Consider the following 20,744-nt stretch of genomic DNA (forward strand, 5'->3'; position numbering starts at 1 on the left):
AAGGAATAGGATCTCAGGAGTGGCTGGGGGAAGGTCTGTTGAAGAGAGCTGTAAGTACTTGGTAAATGCTGCCAAAACTGTCTTGAACATTATTTCCCCACAGGAAGCCAACAAGGCAATGGCCAGCATCACTTTATATTGAATGTTTCATGCAACTGCAGCCGCGTGACACTTACTATATTGGATATCCCTACGTGGCCCTATGCATGGGAAGCATGGCAGTGCTGATGGACCCAGTAAAGTGAGCAGACATCGCCAGTGTGCAGTGGAGGCCATGCCCGACTAAAGTACTGAGTCAGAGGGAGAGTTCTGGGCAGAGGTGGAAGGAGCAGACTAGGCCTGGCTGCTAGGAACCGGAAAGTATGCAGAGGAGATAAAGGCAAACTAGAGCACTGGCCTATTATGAGGTTGTTTGCTGGGCTCATAGAAGCAACAATACTGTCTGCCAGTGCCCTTGCAGTGTTTTTGTGTCCCATTCCGACCCTGCACCGCAGTCGGCTATGCAGACGAGAGCGTGCTGCAGATACCACAATTCTTAATTTAAAACCACATTTTGTAAATTAAAATGTGCCGCAAGATTCGGAAATTCTGCTTTCCCTTTAAAGTCACGCCCATGAGCACCTTTCTTATCTGACCCTCACATTCCCGCTCCCAAGGACAACAAACAGCAAGTTGGTTGTCTGAAGCCGAGCATAGGCTCTCTCCTCCTGCAGTGCGTTGCTGATTCAGGACAAGCTAATGCACACATATCTACCTGGGTGCTGCAGCAGGCATTCGAGTCAATGAGCTATGCAGTTACCCCCTACATCCGTCTTTAAAGTGGGGGTTCTCTTGAGCTACAGCTCACCGAGCCCACCTGATCGCCCCACTTCTTTAACAAGCATTGGCCGCGCGGCCTGCGAAAGTGATCGCGGTCAAAGGCAAATGGCGGCTGAACGGTGGTGCACGCTCGCGTGAACGCAAGCGCTAGGCCACCAAAAGCCTGTGGCAGCACTTAGAAAACCCACCCAGTAAAGTTCTCGCAGATCAGCCGATGCGCGGGCTCAGCGAGATCTAAAAAGCACTCTTTCAGGGCCAAGATCTAGCTTTCTTCCAAATGTGGTGTAAATTCATTCAGCCTTTTGGGCTGTGTGCCTAAAGTTCTTGAATGAAAATTAATGGGGAAATCTTTCTGGGACCCCTCTCCCCGTTTTGCTTCGGCTCCCAATTAATGGATCACCTAAAAACATGTCCTGTGCAAACTAGGCAAAAAGTAGCAATTTTTTGGAAAGGTTTGTGAATATTCTTCAAACGACACCAAAGTTATAAGCAACACAAAAAAAGTAATTTCATAAGGAAACATAAACCTAACAGTAACTACACAGTGGCGACCACACTGGGTAATATATATACACACACAACAGGATGCAAGGAACTCTGGGTAGTTACCAAGTTTAGGCGTAGATCAGCTCCTTTATATAGAGCCTACAACACCAGTGACACTGTGAATCTGTTCACTACAAAAGTTTTTTATTTTTATTTAGGAGAGTTTTTAAGCATGGGATTAGGATAGTACCATCCACGCAGAGCGAGATATATATATATATATATCTATATATCTCCTACTGGCGGTCGCCAGTAGGTAGTTATAGTTAGGACCCCTTTTCCATAGGAAATCCGCAACATTCTATTTTGAATAACTTTGGCGCCAGTCGACGAATCCTCGCGAATTTTTCAAAATAGGTGGGGCGCTACGCTCCGCTCCTACCCTGAAAGTCTCGGGGGGATTCGTCAAGCGGGGGCTGAGATAAAACGGGGGGTCCCAAAACGCGTTTTTCCCATGCATTTTTCCATAGGACCTTTAGACAGGGCTACAGCCCGAACGGCTGAACAGAATTACTTGAAATTTGGCAGAGAGGTAGTCCTCAGGTCAAGGAAGTGCCTTTTGTAGGTTTGGTGTAAATCTGTTCAGTAGATTCTGAGAAAATAGCCTTTAAATCAATATATATATCTGAGCCAGCTTACGGTGCGCTTACGGTACGCTTACCGTACGCGTACGGTGGCGTGCGCGATTCTGATTGGCTCTTCGATCTTAGTAAACATTCGAATCGGCCGAAACCCGGAAGCGGCGGCCGCCATTTTCTCTCTCGCACTGAGAGTTAGATTGTGACAACTCCCACACACATAGCCATGTTGAGGGAGTCCCCAAAGACCCCCCAAAGGCAAAAATCAAATTTTTATTTTTTCGCTAATTTTGCCGATTACGCTTACCGTACGCGTACGGTAAAAAAATAGAAATAAAAAAAACACTTTCCAAACTCACCCCACCCCCTGTGCTTTTGGTGGCCGAAAGCCACCAAATGTGCAGGGCTTATTAAAGGTGACAAAAACTAAATATTTTAAAAAAATAGAAATAAAAAAAACACTATCCACACTCACCCCACCCCCTGTGCTTTTGGTGGCCGATGGCCACCAAATGTACAGGGCTTATTTGAGGTGACAAAAACTAAATATTTTAAACAAAAATAATAAAAGAAAAAATTATCCACACTCTCTCCACCCCGTGTGCAAATGGTGCCCGAAGGGCACCATTTGTTCATGGCTTATAAAAAATACGAAAAATTAAAATATTACCGTGCACGGAACGAACTGCGTTAAGTGGGCGCGCACGCCACGAATGGCGTAAAGTAACTTAGCATTTAAAAAAACGTACAAATTCACTGAAAAAACCATAGGTTTCACACACGTTATAGTTAGGAATTAGCATTTAAAAAACCTTGCAAATTCACTGAAAAAACCATAGGTTTCACACATGTTATAGTTAGCGGAAATTTTACTGATAAAAAAACCAGTGAAATTCCCCCGTTATAGTTAGTGCTGGCAACTATAACTCACGCGACCGCAATCTTCTGCTGATGACATATGTGTCTTTATGAAAAAAAAATATTTGTAATATATGTATAGCTAAAAATGTATGGAAGAAGACATGGGCAAATAAGTGTCTAAATACAGTATTAGCATCAGCAGAGGATTGCGGTCGCGTGAGTTATAGTTGCCAGCACTAACTATAACGGGGGAATTTCACTGGTTTTTTATCAGTAAAATTTCCGCTAACTATAACATGTGTGAAACCTATGGTTTTTTCAGTGAATATATATATATATATTCACTGAAAAAACCATAGGTTTTAGGGAAAGTTATAGTTAGTTGGACATTTCGCTCGTACAAAACCATTGAAATTTCCCTGTTCTAGTTAGTTCAGCTAACTATAACTGGCGCCCCCGCAATGCACTGCTGATGATGTCACTTATTACATCACTCATGACATGGTCAGTGACATCACTGATGACATCTCAAATGACATCACTGATGACATCACTGATGACATCATCCATGTGATAATTTCATGCATCTTCTCACACCCTAATATAACTTTAGATACACCCACTCTAAATTACAGACTGCCATTCTCAAAACCATAGACACTCCAACACCAATTACCACATACCCACTCAATGATTCTTAGGTCTACACACACATCCACTCACTCACCCGTACAGTCACTCATACTTATGGTCACTCAGTACAGGACTATCATATGGACTCAAACACCTATATAGACACTCACACACCGCCACTCATCCATAGAGGTACTCACACACCTAGTCAGTCATGCAAATAATTAATCACACTCCCATTTACTCACCTATACAGTTATACACACACCAGCTCACTTACTCATACAAATACTAGCACCTTCTTACGTTCTTACACAATCACTGATCCAAGCAAACACTGATCCATACGCGCCACTCTCACAATCACACACTTTCACTTATAGCCATTTATATACTCTAACACACACATATATACTGCCTTTCATATATGTAGTTACTCACACATGTACCACTGAGATATACATCCACTCACTAACACACCCATACACACACTCACCCAACCATACAGTCCATCACATATGCACACTTCAAACCATGCACCTAGTGAATCACCCACTCACACATCTATGCACAGAGTAACACACACCCCACCCACACAAACCCTCAGGCACCCATACAGATACTCAGACAACCAATCAATAACTCATATAGACACTTATGTAGTTATTCACAAACCCATGCAGCCGCTTACACACCAACAGACAGACGGATACAGACATTCGCACAGTTTAGTCACCAACCCATGCATTCAGTAAGATATGTTTAATCACTCACTTATAGAGTCAGTCACGCACCTAGTAAATTAACCATTCAGACACTTATACACCAGCTCATTCTTCAATATGCCTTTCCCTATATATATTAAACATATTTAAACTTTACAGAAACACAGTCACTGGATGATGTCATCAGTGATGTCATCAGTGATGTCATTTGAGATGTCATCAGTGATGTCATCAGTGATGTCACTGACCATGTCATGAGTGATGTAATATGTGATGTCATCAGCAGTGCATTGCGGGGGCACGAGTTATAGTTAGCTGAACTAACTATAACGGGGGAATTTCTATGGTTTTGTACGAGGGAAATGTCCAACTAACTATAACTTTCCCTAAAACCTATGGGTTTTTTCAGTGAATATGTATGTATGTATGTATGTATATGTATATATATATATATATATATATATATATATATTCACTGAAAAAACCATAGGTTTCAGACATGTTATAGTTAGCGGAAATTTTACTGATAAAAAACCAATGAAATTCCCCCGTTATAGTTAGTGCAGGCAACTATAACTCACGCGACCGCAATCCTCTGCTGATGCTAATACTGTATTTAGACACTTATTTGCCCATGTCTTCTTCCATAAATTTTTAGCTATACATATATTACAAATATTTTTTTTTCATAAAGACACATATGTCATCAGCAGAAGATTGCGGTCGCGTGAGTTATAGTTGCCTGCACTAACTATAACGGGGGAATTTCATTGGTTTTTTATCAGTAAAATTTCCGCTAACTATAACATGTCTGAAACCTGTGGTTTTTTCAGTGAATTTGCAAGGTTTTTTAAATGCTAATTCCTAACTATAACGTGTGTGAAACCTATGGTTTTTTCAGTGAATTTGTACGGTTTTTTAAATGCTAAGTTACTTTACGCCATTCGTGGCGTGCACGCCCACTTAACGCAGTTCGTTCCGTGCGCGCACCGCGCGCCCACTTCACGCAGTTAGTGCCGTACACGCAAGGTGGGCACGCAGTGCGCTACGCGCACCGCGTGCCCACGTTACGCACCGTGCGCACATGGAGGACATATTATGCGCTTCCTTGTGATAGGTAATCTGTTAAATTTAATTTGTAAGTGATGACAATAATATGCCATGCACAGAGTGTTTTTTTGTTTTTTTATTAAAATTTTTAACGTAAGCGCACCGTACGCGTACGGTAAGCGTAATCGGCGAAATTTTCAAAAAATAAAAATTTACCGTTTTTGGCCTTGGGGGATCTTTGAGGACTCAACTAACATGGCTATGTGCATGGGCGCTGTCTAAAGAGCCCCTTTATATGTTTTTTGCCTTTGTTTACAGCCCCCCCCCTCAGAGTGCGAGAGAGAAAATGGCGGCCGCCGCTTCCTGGTTTCGACCGATTCGAATGTTTACTTAGATGTAACAGCCAATCAGAATCATGCTCGCGCACGCCACCGTACGCGTACGGTAAGCTTACGGTAAGCGTACCGTAAGCTGGCTCAGATATATATATTGATTTAAAGGCTATTTTCTCAGAATCTACTGAACAGATTTACACCAAACCTACAAAAGGCACTTCCTTGACCTGAGGACTACCTCTCTGCCAAATTTCTAGTAATTCTGTTCAGCCGTTCGGGCTGCAGCCCTGTCTAAAGGTCCTATGGAAAAATGCATGGGAAAAACGCGTTTTGGGACCCCCCTTTTATCTCAGCCCCCGCTTGACGAATCCCCCCGAGACTTTCAGGGTAGGAGCGGAGCGTAGCGCCCCACCTATTTTGAGAAATTCGCGAGGATTCGTCGACCGGCGCCAAAGTTATTCAAAATAGAATGTTGCGGATTTCCTATGGAAACAGGGTCCTAACTATAACTACCTACTGGCGACCGCCAGTAGGTAATATATATACTTAAAAAACCATAGGTTTCACACATGTTATAGTTAGGTGGATATTTCACTCGTAAAAAACCAATGAAATTCCCCCGTTATAGTTAGTTCAGATAACTATAACTCGCGCGCCCGCAATCCACTGCCCATGACGTCACATATTACATCACTCATGACATGGTCAGTGGCATCACTCATGACATCATCCTTGTGATAGTGGCGGTCGCGTGAGTTATAGTTATCTGAACTAACTATAACGGGGGAATTTCATTGGTTTTTTACGAGTGAAATATCCACCTAACTATAACGTGTGAAACCTATGGTTTTTTAAGTGAATTTGCAAGGTTTTTTAAATGCTAATTCCTAACTATAACGTGTGTGAAACCTATGGTTTTTTCAGTGAATTTGTAAGTTTTTTTTAAATGCTTATTTATTTATGTATTATTTTTTTATATATTTATTTTACAATAAACTACGCATTAAAAATAATAATTTTTTTGGGGGATTTTCAGTGCGCGCACCCCCGCGATAAAAAAAATAAAAAAAAAAATAAAAAAAATGTTCTGCCTTCGGGGTCCTTCAGGGACCCCCTGACAAAGGCTAGGGGGTCAGGAACTCTCTACCCTGCCCCCTTTTCACGTTTGCCACCTTCCTTTTTCACTCTCGCACTGAAAACAAACAAAATGGCGGCCGACACTTCCTGATTTCGACCGATTAGAACGTTGACTGACATGTAACCACCAATCAGAATTACGCTCGCGCACGTTAGGGTGCGCGCACGGTGCGCGCACGATGCGCGCTTATAGATATTTATATGCTTTTAAATGCTATTTTCTCAGGAACTACTGAACAGGTTGACACCAGACCTGCAAAAGGCACTTCCCTGACCTGAGGACTACCTCTCTGCCCAATTTCAAGTAATTCTGTTCAGCCGTTCGGGCTGTACCTTCAACTAAAGGTCCTATGGAAAAATGCATGGGGAAAACGTGTTTTGGGACCCCCCTTTTTTCTCGGCCCCCGCTTCACGAATCACCCCGAGACTTTCAGGATAGGAGCTGAACGGAGCGCCCCATTAGTTTTGAAAATTTCGCGAGGATTCGTCAACCGGCGCCAAAGTTATTCAAAATAGAATTTTCAGATTTCCTATGGAAACTCGGTCCTAACTATAACTATCTACTGGCGACCGCCAGTAGATTTTATATATATATATATATATATATATATATATATATATATATATATATATATATATATATATATATATATATATATATATATATTCACTGAAAAAACCATAGATTTCACACATGTTATAGTTAGCTGGACATTTTACTGATAAAAAACCAATGAAATTCCCCCGTTATAGTTACTGTAGGCAACTATAACTCACGCGACCGTAATCCTCTGCTGATGCTAATACTGTATTTAGACACTTATTTGCCCATGTCTTCTTCCATTAAATTTTAGCTATACATATATTACAAATATTTTTTTTTCATAAAGACACATATGTCATCAGCAGAGGATTACGGTCGCGTGAGTTATAGTTGCCTACAGTAACTATAACGGGGGAATTTCATTGGTTTTTTATCAGTAAAATGTCCAGCTAACTATAACGTGTGTGAAACCTATGGTTTTTTTCAGTGAATTTGTACGGTTTTTTAAATGCTAAGTTACTTTACGCCATTTGTGGCGTGCGCGCCCACTTAACGCAGTTCGTTCCGTGCGCGCACGGTGCGCTTCGCGCACCGTGCGCGCACAGTGAGCACGCGGTGCGCTTCGCGCACCGCGTGCCCACGTTACGCTAGATGGGCCATGAACGCACAATGCGCTTCGCGCACCGTGCGCACATGGAGGACATATGATGAGCATCGTTGTGACAGGTAAAATATATGTTTTGTTTAGCTCTGATCAGCCATGCACAAAAGGTGCACTTCGGGCACCTTTTGCACACGGGGTGGGGAGAATGTGGATATATATATATTTTTTTTTATTATTTCTTACCGTACGCGTACGGTAAGCGTAATCGGCGAAATTTTCGAAAAAATTAAAATTGCCTTTTTTCACTTGGGGGATCGTTGGGGACTCCCTCGACATGGCTAGGTGCTTGGGAGCTGTGTAAACAGCCCCTTTACATGTTTTTGCACTTTGTTTTTCAACCCCCTGTCAGAGTGCGAGAGAGAAAATGGTGGCCGCCGCTTCCTGGTTTCGACCGATTCGAATGTTTACTAAGATCTAAGGGCCAATCAGAATCGCGCTCGCGTACGGTAAGCGCACCGTAAGCTGGCTCAGATATATATATTGATTTAAAGGCTATTTTCTCAGAATCTACTGAACAGATTTACACCAAACCTACAAAAGGCACTTCCTTGACCTGAGGACTACCTCTCTGCCAAATTTCAAGTAATTCTGTTCAGCCGTTCGGGCTGTAGCTGTGTCTAAAGGTCCTATGGAAAAATGCATGGGAAAAACGCGTTTTGGGACCCCCCTTTTATCTCAGCCCCCGCTTGACGAATCCCCCCGAGACTTTCAGGGTAGGAGCGGAGCGTAGCGCCCCACCTATTTTGAAAAATTCGCGAGGATTCGTCAACCGGCGCCAAAGTTATTCAAAATAGAATGTTGCGGATTTCCTATGGAAACGTGGTCCTAACTATAACTACCTACTGGCGACTGCCAGTAGGTAATATATATATTTATTTTATGTGATTAAATATTTGCTTCCTAAAGTATCGGACTTACCTGTAAAAATCCTTTCACTTTCATAATTGTTCTACAGATTATTTTCCATTTGATTAGCCAGAGTGGCATTGACGGAGCTCTTTCTGGGTGGAAGCAATTCTGTTTGAATAGATGTTTTAAAACCAGAACCTGCTGTTCTCCCTCACCACCCACTGCTTCCATCAGGCTATCTTGTCTTATTCTTTGTCTTATGTTATTAGTTTTATTATTTTGTGAGAAAATAGACATGGGCTTGAATGGCTGTTTTTTAATCTTTGTATTCTGTAGACCACATCACACATGAAAGCAGATGATTGCTGGGAGCACCAAGCTCGGCCAGCGTGCTCGCTTTCCTACCAACTGTATTCCTAAAAATCACCCCCCCCCCACGAACCACCCCCCCCAATATATCCCTCTATACAGCTAACTTTTCTTAAATTTAGAGTATTGCCCATCTCCAGAAACCGCGCCCTCTCCCTAAGATAAATTCTGTGAAAGGAGGGATTTCTACAGGATATTGTTCGAAGCACCTCATTGACTATTACTATTGACCCCTATTACACATGATGTTCAAATGTGTTCATGCAGTACAGTACTTATTTAACTCCTTTGATGAAGCACAAGGAGTATAGACTGGCGTAACGAAAGTTGAGGGTGCCCCCCCCTTCAAGATACATGAAGGGGCCCCCACTCCAAATTTAATATGGAGCTCTCAGGCCTGAGTACGGTGCTGAGGGGGGCCCCCTGCAGCTCGGGGCCCCCGTACCGCGGGGGCCTGTGTTGCGCCCCTGGGAGTATAATCAAATGGCAACAAAGCAACATGGTAGAAATTAGTCTAAATTAATATTATGATGAGCTAATAATGCAGTGGTCTTCACGACCTGTAAAAGAGAGGCAACAGTGCTCGAGATAGCTCTGCAGTATGACTAATGTATATATTTGAAGAAGAACAGCTAACAAAGATACATTGCAGTAACAAAGAATAGCTAATGCTGGCAATCAAATATGGGAAAGGGATGGTAGGGGTGCCATGTGATTTTAAAATCAAAATGGCAATCAGGAGCCTCCCTTTGGGGAGAAGAAATAATGCCAGGAGGGATGGTGTCTTCCACAAGCCACAATGATTTCTGGAAAGCCTTTTTATCTGAAGGGTGACTTGAGCAATCGGGAGGCAGGAAGACATGAAGGTTAATCTGTTCCTCCTCCAATCGCTCAAATCTTGCTGGGGTTTCGAAAGTTGAACACTAGGGAAGAAGGCCAATGTTGAAGGGGGTGTTAAGGGCTCCATAGGAGGTGTATGAAAGGTGAGGCTGAGCCACTGTGAGTCTCTGTCAGCTCTGAGAGCAGTCTATCTCATTTGTGAGCTATCGGGCGGTGACAGAGGCCCCAGGCCCCATCCTTGTGTAAGACTGTCGCTTCCAACTTCACCCATAGAATTGGCGCCAAGCCCCTTAAGGGGTCAGTGCGCCCTTTAATTTCAGAGTAATTGATCTTTTGGCTAGGATAAGGTCAGGAACACTGGAATAATGCAATTGTGAGGCTGCGGCGATTTTCGAAAATGTATATATCTGCTGCATTTGCCACATAATCCATGATTAGCCACATAATCTGAAGATTTTAACAAACAAATGTTTCTAGCTCAGACGGTTTTAAAGTTACTAAAAATGCGGCAACGTATGTTGCCACACAGTGGAAGCCCTTTACAAAGCCGGACTGATCACCTTTCTGTTTGCTATATTTGGGTCTTAAACTGGTACTAATGAGATGCCGCCAATGCCCAGACAGTGTTACCAAGTTTAAAAATACGCATTAGCATAGCCAATAGGTCTCGCTTTTGGGACCTTATAAGTATTTAGTTATGCAGCACAATATCCTTGGTGCAACAACATCAACTGTTGCATGGCTAAACACTTATAAGGTCCCAAAGGCGAGACCTATTGGCTATGCCAATGCTTGTTTACTTTGTTTTACCTTTAAGATACTCTTCTAACATGACCCTCCAGCTTGTTAGAATGGTAAATTAAAGGTTGCCATGCTGCATCACGATGCATTTGCATGTATCGGCAGCCATCTGGGAATGGGGTTTCTTTATAAAACCGTAATTTCAAGATTGCCAGACATGCATGCACATACCTCACAATGCATGCGTTTGCATGCAAATGGCAATCATAAAAGCTTTGACAAAGCCAATAGCTTGGCCTTTTGGAGCCAAGACTATTTACTTTGCCAATGCGTGTTTGCTAATGTAAGATGGTGGCACTTTGGAATAAACAAGTGGGGCTCATATAGGTGTAAAGGATTAACAAGTCTCTCTAGTTTACATAGTGCATTATCTGTGAATCCTACATGGCCCCAGCATTAAGGTTTCATACAGCTGTGGAGCCCTTAACGAAGACCTGTCTGTCTGCACTCCTTCATATTCAACATGCAGATGCACCACTATTCCAATACAGTCATGTCACCCCTTTGAGTAATGCTCTTTCACAAATACAATTAAAGGACTACATTTAACTGGTAGATATTGGGTGTTCATTACAAAACTAACAAGTATTGACAAATTCAATAGGGCTAGTTTTAAGACTGTAATATCATGAAAATATCATTTGTGCTTGACGGTGACTGCATGTATTACCACATTAAAGCCAGATGTGTTGGCTTTGCCAAGCTTGTTCACTTCTATCGTGCTATCCAGTGCTTGAAAAATGAAGTGGCCGATGCCACTTCGTATTTGCTTTCTCGTTAGAAGCACCAGAACTGTGCAATTAAAATGTATAAAAAAAGTCATTCTAATTGTGAAAGAGACGCCTTGGTTGACTAACTATGAATCTGTTTAATAGGATTGACAGTGCTAAAATACACGAACCAGCATGATTTAAAAAAAGAACAAGCATTGGCCGTGCACGCGAAAACAAGCATCGCGGCACCGGTGCTTTACTTTGAACATTAAAAGTAAAGCGCGGGTGCCGCGAATATAGCAAAAGTAAAGAAATAGATGTTTTTTCTATTTCTTTACTTTTGCGAAAGTCATCACGGTTCTAATGACCCGTGAAAGACTGCTGACGGCTGGCTGCGTGCGTGCACACTCGCGTGAACGCAAGCGCTAGGCCAGCCAGCAGCACTTTGAAAACTCATCTACTAAATGTCTCTCCCAGCAGCACATGCGCGCTGACTCAGCGAGACCTAAAAAAGTACATCAGAACTAGCCCTTGCCACCTTGAAAGTGATCTAACCCCAGCACCACACACGTTATGTACTTCCCTGAAATGTTGCTCCTCAGTAACCATCACACTGAGCAGCGACCGTCAAGAAAAGGCGATTCTCTAGGCTCAATTCTATCCACATAAACCACAGCAAGTCTTCATGGCTTGGATGAAAGCCACAAAGTTAACCCCCAGTGGAGTTTAGAGGTGCATTATTCAATGAAATTTGATGGTCCAGGGTCTGAGAGCAGACATAGTTCAGTGCATATCAAGTCATTGTACCTAAAGAATAGAATGCATTTTTCCACTCTGCACCTGGGTGAGCCAGGAACTGAACGGGCAGTACAACATGTTTAGTCACAGCGCTATTCGGAGTGTAGGCACAAAGCCAATAGTGCATTAGAGGCTGGTGGATCAATTGGAAGCAGCCAGTTGGCGTTTCAATTTCAGCTGGACAACAGGCCTCAGTTTGAGGAGTCAAAGGGGTCAGCTGCAGGCAGATGCAGCAAGGACATCACAAGAATGCCTACTGGGAAGCATCTTAAAGTAAAGTTATGGGGATACAGACACTGTATGTACATCCGAGGCCTCCTAAAATTCTCTATTATACCCACATCAAATAGTGTGTGGACGGAGCAGTTTAAGGCTAATCTAATTCGGTTATTGAATTTTCAATAGTGAAATGTGTTAAAAATGAAGAACCAGTTACCATTTAGATGGAGCCATTCCACCATACTTGGCGTTTACACGTTCCATATTACAGTTGGGTCTACGCACAAGTGACTGCCCTAATACAAATGTAATCCCTGGGGCACGGTTTAAGGCCTAAAATCTGACATCGCCGCCCTGGTAAAGGGCTTACCTATTACTTGGGGTCCAGTTCATTTTAAGGCCAACACTGCATATATGCCTCTTTCGAAATGCAAGTCTACAAGTAAAGTTAAAAGACTGTCAATTAAGCACCTGGTGCAGTCATTCATATTGATACTACAGAATATATACGACATGCAATAAATAACATGGATCATATGCCCAACCCTGGTGGGTCACTGTTGCGTCCCCAGTTTACATACACAGCTTATTAGTAAGTTTGTGTTTCACTGCAATGTTGCCAGTCCGCTACACAGCAAATGGAAGCTAGCGACCGTCAAAAGAAACATTTGCTTTTGGCACCTGTTTGACCACACCAGCAACCCAATTTAATGTTAGCATGGCTTCGATCAGGGCCTGGATTAAAACCACAGGTTAACGTGATAATTTGAATAAAATGCCTTTAACCATGACACATTTAAAATGTTAAATTGAGTTAAGCATCTGGCTTACAACGCCCTATTCGGAGCAACCAATACGGTCTGCTCCATTGTATGTAGCTTTAAAGCTGTATTAGAATAAACGCGCGACTAAGCAACTCAGTTACAATTCGGCTGCGTGGAATTATACTACCACAAGCTGAATTTAGCTTGCAGAGTCTAACAAATAGGCTAAAAGAGCGTAAATTACCCTGCAATGTCAGAAACCCAGTCGGTATTCAAAATAGATGAAGCAGCTTGTTTTCCCATAGAGGGCAAAATGGAGCAATTGCAAAAAATATTGCTCATTAACATATATTGTTTATTAGCACTTACTTGGCCAACTTGAAACAGTTAGATTGGTAAAATGGAAGACTTATTAGTGAATCGTGGCATTTCAAAGCGCGTGCGAGAACAAGCATCGCGGCACCGGCGGTTTACTTTGAACATTAAAAGTAAAGCGCGGGTGCCGCGATTATAGCAAAAGTAAAGAAATAGATGTTTTTTTCTATTTCTTTACTTTTGCGAAAGTGAAGGTCATCACGGTTCTAATGACCCGTGAAAGACTGCTGGTGGCCGGCTGCGCGCGTGCACGCTCTCGTGAACTCAAGCGCTAGGCCAGCCAGCAGCACTTTAAAAACTCATCTACAAAATGTCTCTCCGTGCAGCGCATGCGCGCTGACTCAGCGAGACGTAATGACAAAATAATGAAGTGATACTATTACAAAATGTGCCACATCATGCAGCATAATTTACCTTTTCTTGCCGCATAATTTTCTCAACTCTGCCACATAATTTGGCCCTCTGCTGCCGCATAATTCCAGTGGCCTTGGATAAGATAGAGGTCTTGAAAGTGTAAGGCAGTTCTGTGCTTCTGCGGGTGTTTGAAAATCGCTAGAAACCACACTATTTTATGTATGTGTGTGTGTGTGTGTGTGTGTGTGTGTGTGTGTGTGTGTATATATATATATATATATATATATATATATATATATATATATATATATATATATATAACAAAATATTTTATTATTTTTGGGGGGAGTTTTATTTAGCGCAAACGTGACCCGAAGGTATTAGAATGCTTTACATGAGCACTAGTTGTGTTTCAGACACACATTAACTTTTTTGTTAGGTACAGGGAGATAAATGATTTGCCCAGAATCACAGGATGTTGAGTGTCCCTGCTGAAACACGAACCTGGTTCCCCAGATTCGAGGTCGGCCACCCTAGCTGTTAGGCCACATCCTCTCCCCAAATATATTTTAGGAAGCAAACATTTATTAAGTTACGACCAACACCCTACCAATCTTTCAAGCTGCAAACGTTTCAAAGAAGAAATTTAACAAAATCAGGTAAAAAAAATATTTTGTTGTGTACATTTTCAGCTCTGTGTGGATAGTACTATGTTAATCCTATGCTTAAAACTGTCAGGAAAAAAAAAAACACTTTTGAAGTGTGCAGATTCACAGTGTCACTGATGTTGTAGGGAGCTCCACATATAGGAACCCTGGGAACGACCCAAAGTTCCTTGCTTACTGTTTTGTATGTATGTGTGTGTATATGTATATATATATATGTGTATATATATATATATATATATATATATATATATATATATATATATATATATATATATATATATATATATTACATTTCAAAGGCCCGAAAGCAAAAAGACGCACTCGCAGCACTTGAAACCAACAGGCTTTAATCCGTGGAACCGGCATTTTGCATTTCAGGTACACTTTTAAGCTGATGCCGACGCGTTTCGAGGACCCTGTCCTCTTCTTCCTGGGCAGCTCATCAAACTCACGGGTAGCTCCAATCAGCTTTTAAGTGCATGCAGCGACCCCCAGTGGGTCATGTTCAGTGTCAGTATAGTACTCTTGCATGCTGGGAAATCGAGTCCCAGTTGGAGAAAACTTGTTAAACTCACAGTGAGTCCCGTGATAGTTCGTGATTTACTGAGCATTAAAAAGCATTTTTTCACCTTGGTAGGCTCCCAATTGCATTAGCCAGTAATTAAATCCTCAAGTGCTGCGCTGTTCGCGGCTATGGCACAGTTCCACATTGCCGCGCAGCCTCTCCTCAATTGGCGGTGACGGTGCAGTCTTTCACGGCAGGGCAGCCGTGTATATATTACATTTCAAAGGCCCGAAAGCAAAAAGACGCACTCGCAGCACTTGAAACCAACAGGCTTTAATCCGTGGAACCGGCATTTTGCATTTCAGGTACACTTTTAAGCTGATGCCGACGCGTTTCGAGGACCCTGTCCTCTTCTTCCTGGGCAGCTCATCAAACTCACGGGTAGCTCCAATCAGCTTTTAAGTGCATGCAGCGACCCCCAGTGGGTCATGTTCAGTGTCAGTATAGTACTCTTGCATGCTGGGAAATCGAGTCCCAGTTGGAGAAAACTTGTTAAACTCACAGTGAGTCCCGTGATAGTTCGTGATTTACTGAGCATTAAAAAGCATTTTTTCACCTTGGTAGGCTCCCAATTGCATTAGCCAGTAATTAAATCCTCAAGTGCTGCGCTGTTCGCGGCTATGGCACAGTTCCACATTGCCGCGCAGCCTCTCCTCAATTGGCGGTGACGGTGCAGTCTTTCACGGCAGGGCAGCCGTGTATATATTACATTTCAAAGGCCCGAAAGCAAAAAGACGCACTCGCAGCACTTGAAACCAACAGGCTTTAATCCGTGGAACCGGCATTTTGCATTTCAGGTACACTTTTAAGCTGATGCCGACGCGTTTCGAGGACCCTGTCCTCTTCTTCCTGGGCAGCTCATCAAACTCACGGGTAGCTCCAATCAGCTTTTAAGTGCATGCAGCGACCCCCAGTGGGTCATGTTCAGCAAGAAGGCAAGCAGCATGAAATAGCTTTGGCTGAGTGGTATCGAGTGCCTTCCCAATGCTTCAGGGCACTTTGGTTGAATCATATATATATATATATATATATAAAAACAAAAAAGAAGCAGAGAACTCTGGGTAGTTCTCAAGTTTAGGTGGAAAGCAGCTCCTGTATGGAGCACTCTCAACACCAGCGACACTCTAGATCTGCTCACCTTAAATGTCTGTTTTTCTATCAAAATCTTTAAGCATAGGATTAGCACAGTGCCATCCACGCCGAGATAGAAAAGGACAAAGTCTTTTGCCATTTATACAGCAAAGTCTTTAAGCATAGGACTAGCACAGTGCTGTCCTTGCCGAGCTGTAAAATGTAAATGTAAAATGACCTCCTTTTCTCTCGGCCCCCGCTTGACGAATCCCCCCAAGACTTTCAGGGTAGGAGCTGAGCGGAGCGCCCCATTAGTTTTGAGAATTTCGCGAAGATTCGTCAACTGGCGCCAAAGTTATTCAAAATAGAATTTTGAGATTTCCTATGGAAACACGGTCCTAACTATAACTATCTACTGGCGACCGCCAGTAGATAATATAGATATAGATATAGAGATAGATAGATAGATAGATGTAGAGAGATAGATAGATATATATATATATATATATATATATATATATCTCCCAGTAGTGGTTGCCACTGCGTAGTTATAGTTAGGCTTATGTTTCCATGGAAATGCCTCATTTGGATGCTGTTATAAGCTTAACTTACACTTATATGAGTTATAATACATAGTATGTATAATGTTATGGTCTGTTTAAAGTTGTATAAAGTAGTCAGATAAGCCAAATCTAGACAGCACCCCAAATAGGTAGTCAGAACACAAGGTGGTGAATTCCTTCTCAAAGTTGAACACCAGAGCCCCTGCCAGTGGCCATGGTCTCCTTACTGCCTCCATGATTCTTTAGAGCCGACCAATAATCGAGTGCTTCTACCTGGGACTGATCCATTTTGGAGGGTCAGGAGCACATGCTGGAAGCAACTGGCCAGGATCTTACTCAGGATTTTGTAATCCATATTTAGAATAGCTATTGGGTGATGCAAGACTGTGTCCTTGGGGTCCCTTCCTGGTTTTAACAAGGAAACCACAGTGTCCTCACGGAGCATGGCTGGGAGGCATCCGGATTCAAGTGCTGTGTCGAACAGCTTAATCAGTTTGGGGAATGTTATCTGAGTCTTAATGCCACTCTGTTTACAGGTACATTCACCCTCCTTAGAACTTCTCCACAAGCAGGCCCTAGAATCATGTTGCCATTTTCAATTGCTTTCTTTTAATTTGTACCATTGCAGTATTTAACATTTGTCAAATTTATTTTGCAGGTCAGGCGCAATATAATTATAGCTGTTTTCTTCTGTGATTGCTTTACTCTGTTGTTGTCCAACAGCTAGGCACTGATACAAAGTAGGTGTCCATTAGTGATCTGTATTTAATCCTTACACCGTCAGTATGTGGTGCATGCCTCCACTTACGTAGTGAAATGTGACCAGTTCCCCTACTACCTGTACTTGAAGCAAGTGCATGATACATTACCAACTATTGATTTAGTGCTGTTCCTCTTATTTGTGAAATGCACCCCTTTAAATCAATCTTGTTTGCCTTACATGACGTTTCTGGATATGCAAAGTCTAGGCTTGTCACAGTCATTTTTCTTACTGTTCAGTCTGTCTATCAATTTAACACTGTTGGCAGGACTTCTAGTTATAGATTCACCTTCCTGTTTTTTGAAGTCGCATATCCCCCTTTTCGTGCTTATGCAATTTGCAGCATAGGAACTAATTGTTGCGAAGTAATCTTTGTAATCCTCTTGCATATTCAAATATAGATGCTACCTTGTGTTATTAGCATTGCCTAGAGCTTAACTCTTTCTTTAAAAGCTCTTGTTCAGTGCTTCTTGTTCTTGAGCTTTATCATCGCCACTTTTGGTTGTATCCCACGGACATGATAGTGTATGACATCTAATTTCTTTGGACTGTGCCTTTAGTGCTTACAGCTAGACTCCTACACCAATGTACTGTACATGTTACCTATTCCTCTGGAAGTTTGATGGAAATGGGGGATTTGGCTTCTGGACGGCACCCAGATAACCTATGCCCTGGTTGCTTAACTGTGCCTTCAGTGGGGTGAGCTCTTATGCTTCTGGGAAAACCTCAGAGCACACACTGGATGGACTTCAGTGACTGAATCAATGGCAGTTTCAATTTAAAAATTACTGGTATCATCATCATCATCAATACTTTATTTTGACCTCTAGGGCCATTAAAGTGCATCAATAAAACAAGTGATATATACATCTGATTTAAAAACAGTAAATGCTGACAAAAATCTTCTGTACAATAGTCCGCCCACAAATGAAAGGCACACAGCACACACTGCGTAGGTACAGCAGGGATGTGGAAGTATGTACTATGACATAAGCCAATTAAAATACAACTGTCCATAGATAAAATTATTGAAAACAACGTCCATATAAAAATAAACAAGTTATAAAATGTATGCTAAAATAAAACTGTGGGACAGCGATGCAGGGCATAGGACCTGATTACAAACATACTCGCCCTTCGCCAGTTCATACAACTCTTCAACCCCCTAGAACCTACTTTAAGTAGGCCCGATGAGTGTGCCACATACAGTTTAGGAAGCGTGATACAGCAGAGACAATTGGTGGGTGAGTGTCATACTTTAGGACTCTGTAAGCCTCTATGGAGCGCACAAAACCTAGATTTTTACATAGTTGGATTAACCAACGCTTGCGCGGCAGCCAATAGGCAGGACAGAGGAGCAAAACATGTAATTCAGACTCCGCCTTGTATTTACATGCAGGACATTCACCCGTTTGATCTCTCACCCATTTGCTGGTGTGTGCAGCCAATGGAAGTGTCCCCAGTCTTAGTTGCATATACAGTTTCCTGGCCCGTGGGGGTTGAACAAAATCTAAAAAGGTTTCCCTACTGTATACATCCTTTACCATTAGAAATTCTGCAGTTAAACGACCACTTGAGGTGCTTTCTCGGATAGACGTTATCTTAACTACTTTGTAGGATTTAACCAAGTCTAACCTGAAAAGCTTGACACACGATGTCTCGGGCGTGCTCCAAAGATCCGGCTTGCCCAACTTGGAGGCAAGGTCCCTTATGTGGCAGAGCCATGGAATTTTCTTTATAGTCCGAATGGATAGATGCTCAGATAGCTCAGCCCTAAAATCAGACAACTCTGGGGTCACCCACATCCTCTGCCAAAAAGTTAAGGGTCTCAAGGCAATTTCTTCATCAAGCGGCCTCATTCCGAGGTCCATGCAAAGGGGAGTTACGTGGGTGCTGCGGGGTAAGCCTAGCAGCTGGCTCATGAAATTGTTCTCCACCTTTATCAAATTGCCGATAGGGCAATGCCCCCACAGCTCTACCCCGTAAAGTGTGGCACCCCTCGGTTGGGCTGTATAGATTTCCACCACTGGGGTGGCTGGTTTAAAAGTTGAGCATCTATGCAATTTCATTATACCGCCCACTGTCTACGTTAATCTAAGCCTTGCTTTGTCCAACTGTGGACCCCATTCAAAATTCTCTGCCAAGGTAACTTCCAGGTAATCCAATATCTTGACTCTTTCTAGGGGAATACCATGTAGGGAGGGGTTTGGGCGATTTGTGTGGTGAGGGTTGAAGACCATATATTTCGTTTTGGCTAGATTGATCTCCAGCCATCTTGACTTGCAAAACATTTCAAATCCATCCAAAATACGCTGTATGCCCAGTTACTCGTATCCTATCCAACTTCTTCTTTTTCTTGTGCCAGTAACTGCACCTTGTTTAGAGAACACCTTTAAACCTCACCCAACACCCCATCTAATCCAGTCTACAACCAACACCATTTTAATCATGCACTCTGAAAGATTTTCTAGGAACTTAATGTCAATTGGCATGCTTTGCTTGGTAAGGGTTGTGATGCATTAAATAAATCTACAAAACAGTTCTTGTCGCCAGCAAGTGATTCCATACTGTTTAAGAGAAGCATGACTTGTTTTACAACATCCACACCTGACTATGTCTGGTTTGACTGAAAATAGCTCCAAAGTAACATAACGTGAGGTGAGTGAAAGAAACTGAGTCTACAGTAGAAGGTTTGAGATAATTCATACTCCTGGCAATGCATTTTAAGAGTTACTTAGCCAAAAATTGGTCATAGGTTACACTAACCGTGTGCTTAGATCCGCCTCTGAGCAGACTTAAAACCTTTTGCAGTGTTTGCCTTGCGTTGACTGTTGAATTCACAATCGGTGCTAGTAAAGCAATAGGAGAGCTGCACCCCTGGGGTCTAGCTACTAGTTCAACCTTCAATAGATATCTGACACTGAGGGGTGGCCAGTATTAGCTGTTTGTAGTAGGATGAAAATCGTCTTTAATATTTTTTTTTTCTGTTTTAAGAGCTGACTCCAATTAACTTGAGTCCTACAGTGACCACCTAATATTCACAGATAACAAGAGCTTGCTACTCGTGTTGAAAAATAGTATTCAGTGCTAGACAAAATCTTTGTGATCTGAGGTGGAGGAAAACCTATCTAGAGGCTAGTCCG

The 20,744-nt window shown here is 42.4% G+C and overlaps 1 protein-coding gene, 1 non-coding gene and 1 pseudogene across 5 annotated transcripts in view; 1 reads left to right on the forward strand and 2 right to left on the reverse strand.

Moving 5' to 3' along the window:
- Nucleotides 1-20,744, forward strand: part of NPTN (neuroplastin) — a 541,091-nt gene that overhangs the window by 6,980 nt on the left and 513,367 nt on the right. The gene's annotated exons all lie outside the window — the stretch shown is intronic.
- On the reverse strand, nt 12,036-12,170 carry LOC146860118 (small nucleolar RNA SNORA16B/SNORA16A family; annotated as a pseudogene).
- On the reverse strand, nt 13,078-13,220 carry LOC146860119 (small nucleolar RNA SNORA16B/SNORA16A family). Its single transcript, XR_014979426.1, has one exon. It is a non-coding gene; the product is annotated as a small nucleolar RNA SNORA16B/SNORA16A family (small nucleolar RNA).

Source organism: Triturus cristatus, chromosome 3_1 (genome assembly GCF_964204655.1).
Source record: "Triturus cristatus chromosome 3_1, aTriCri1.1, whole genome shotgun sequence".
In the NCBI taxonomy this organism is placed as follows: Eukaryota; Metazoa; Chordata; class Amphibia; order Caudata; family Salamandridae; genus Triturus; species Triturus cristatus.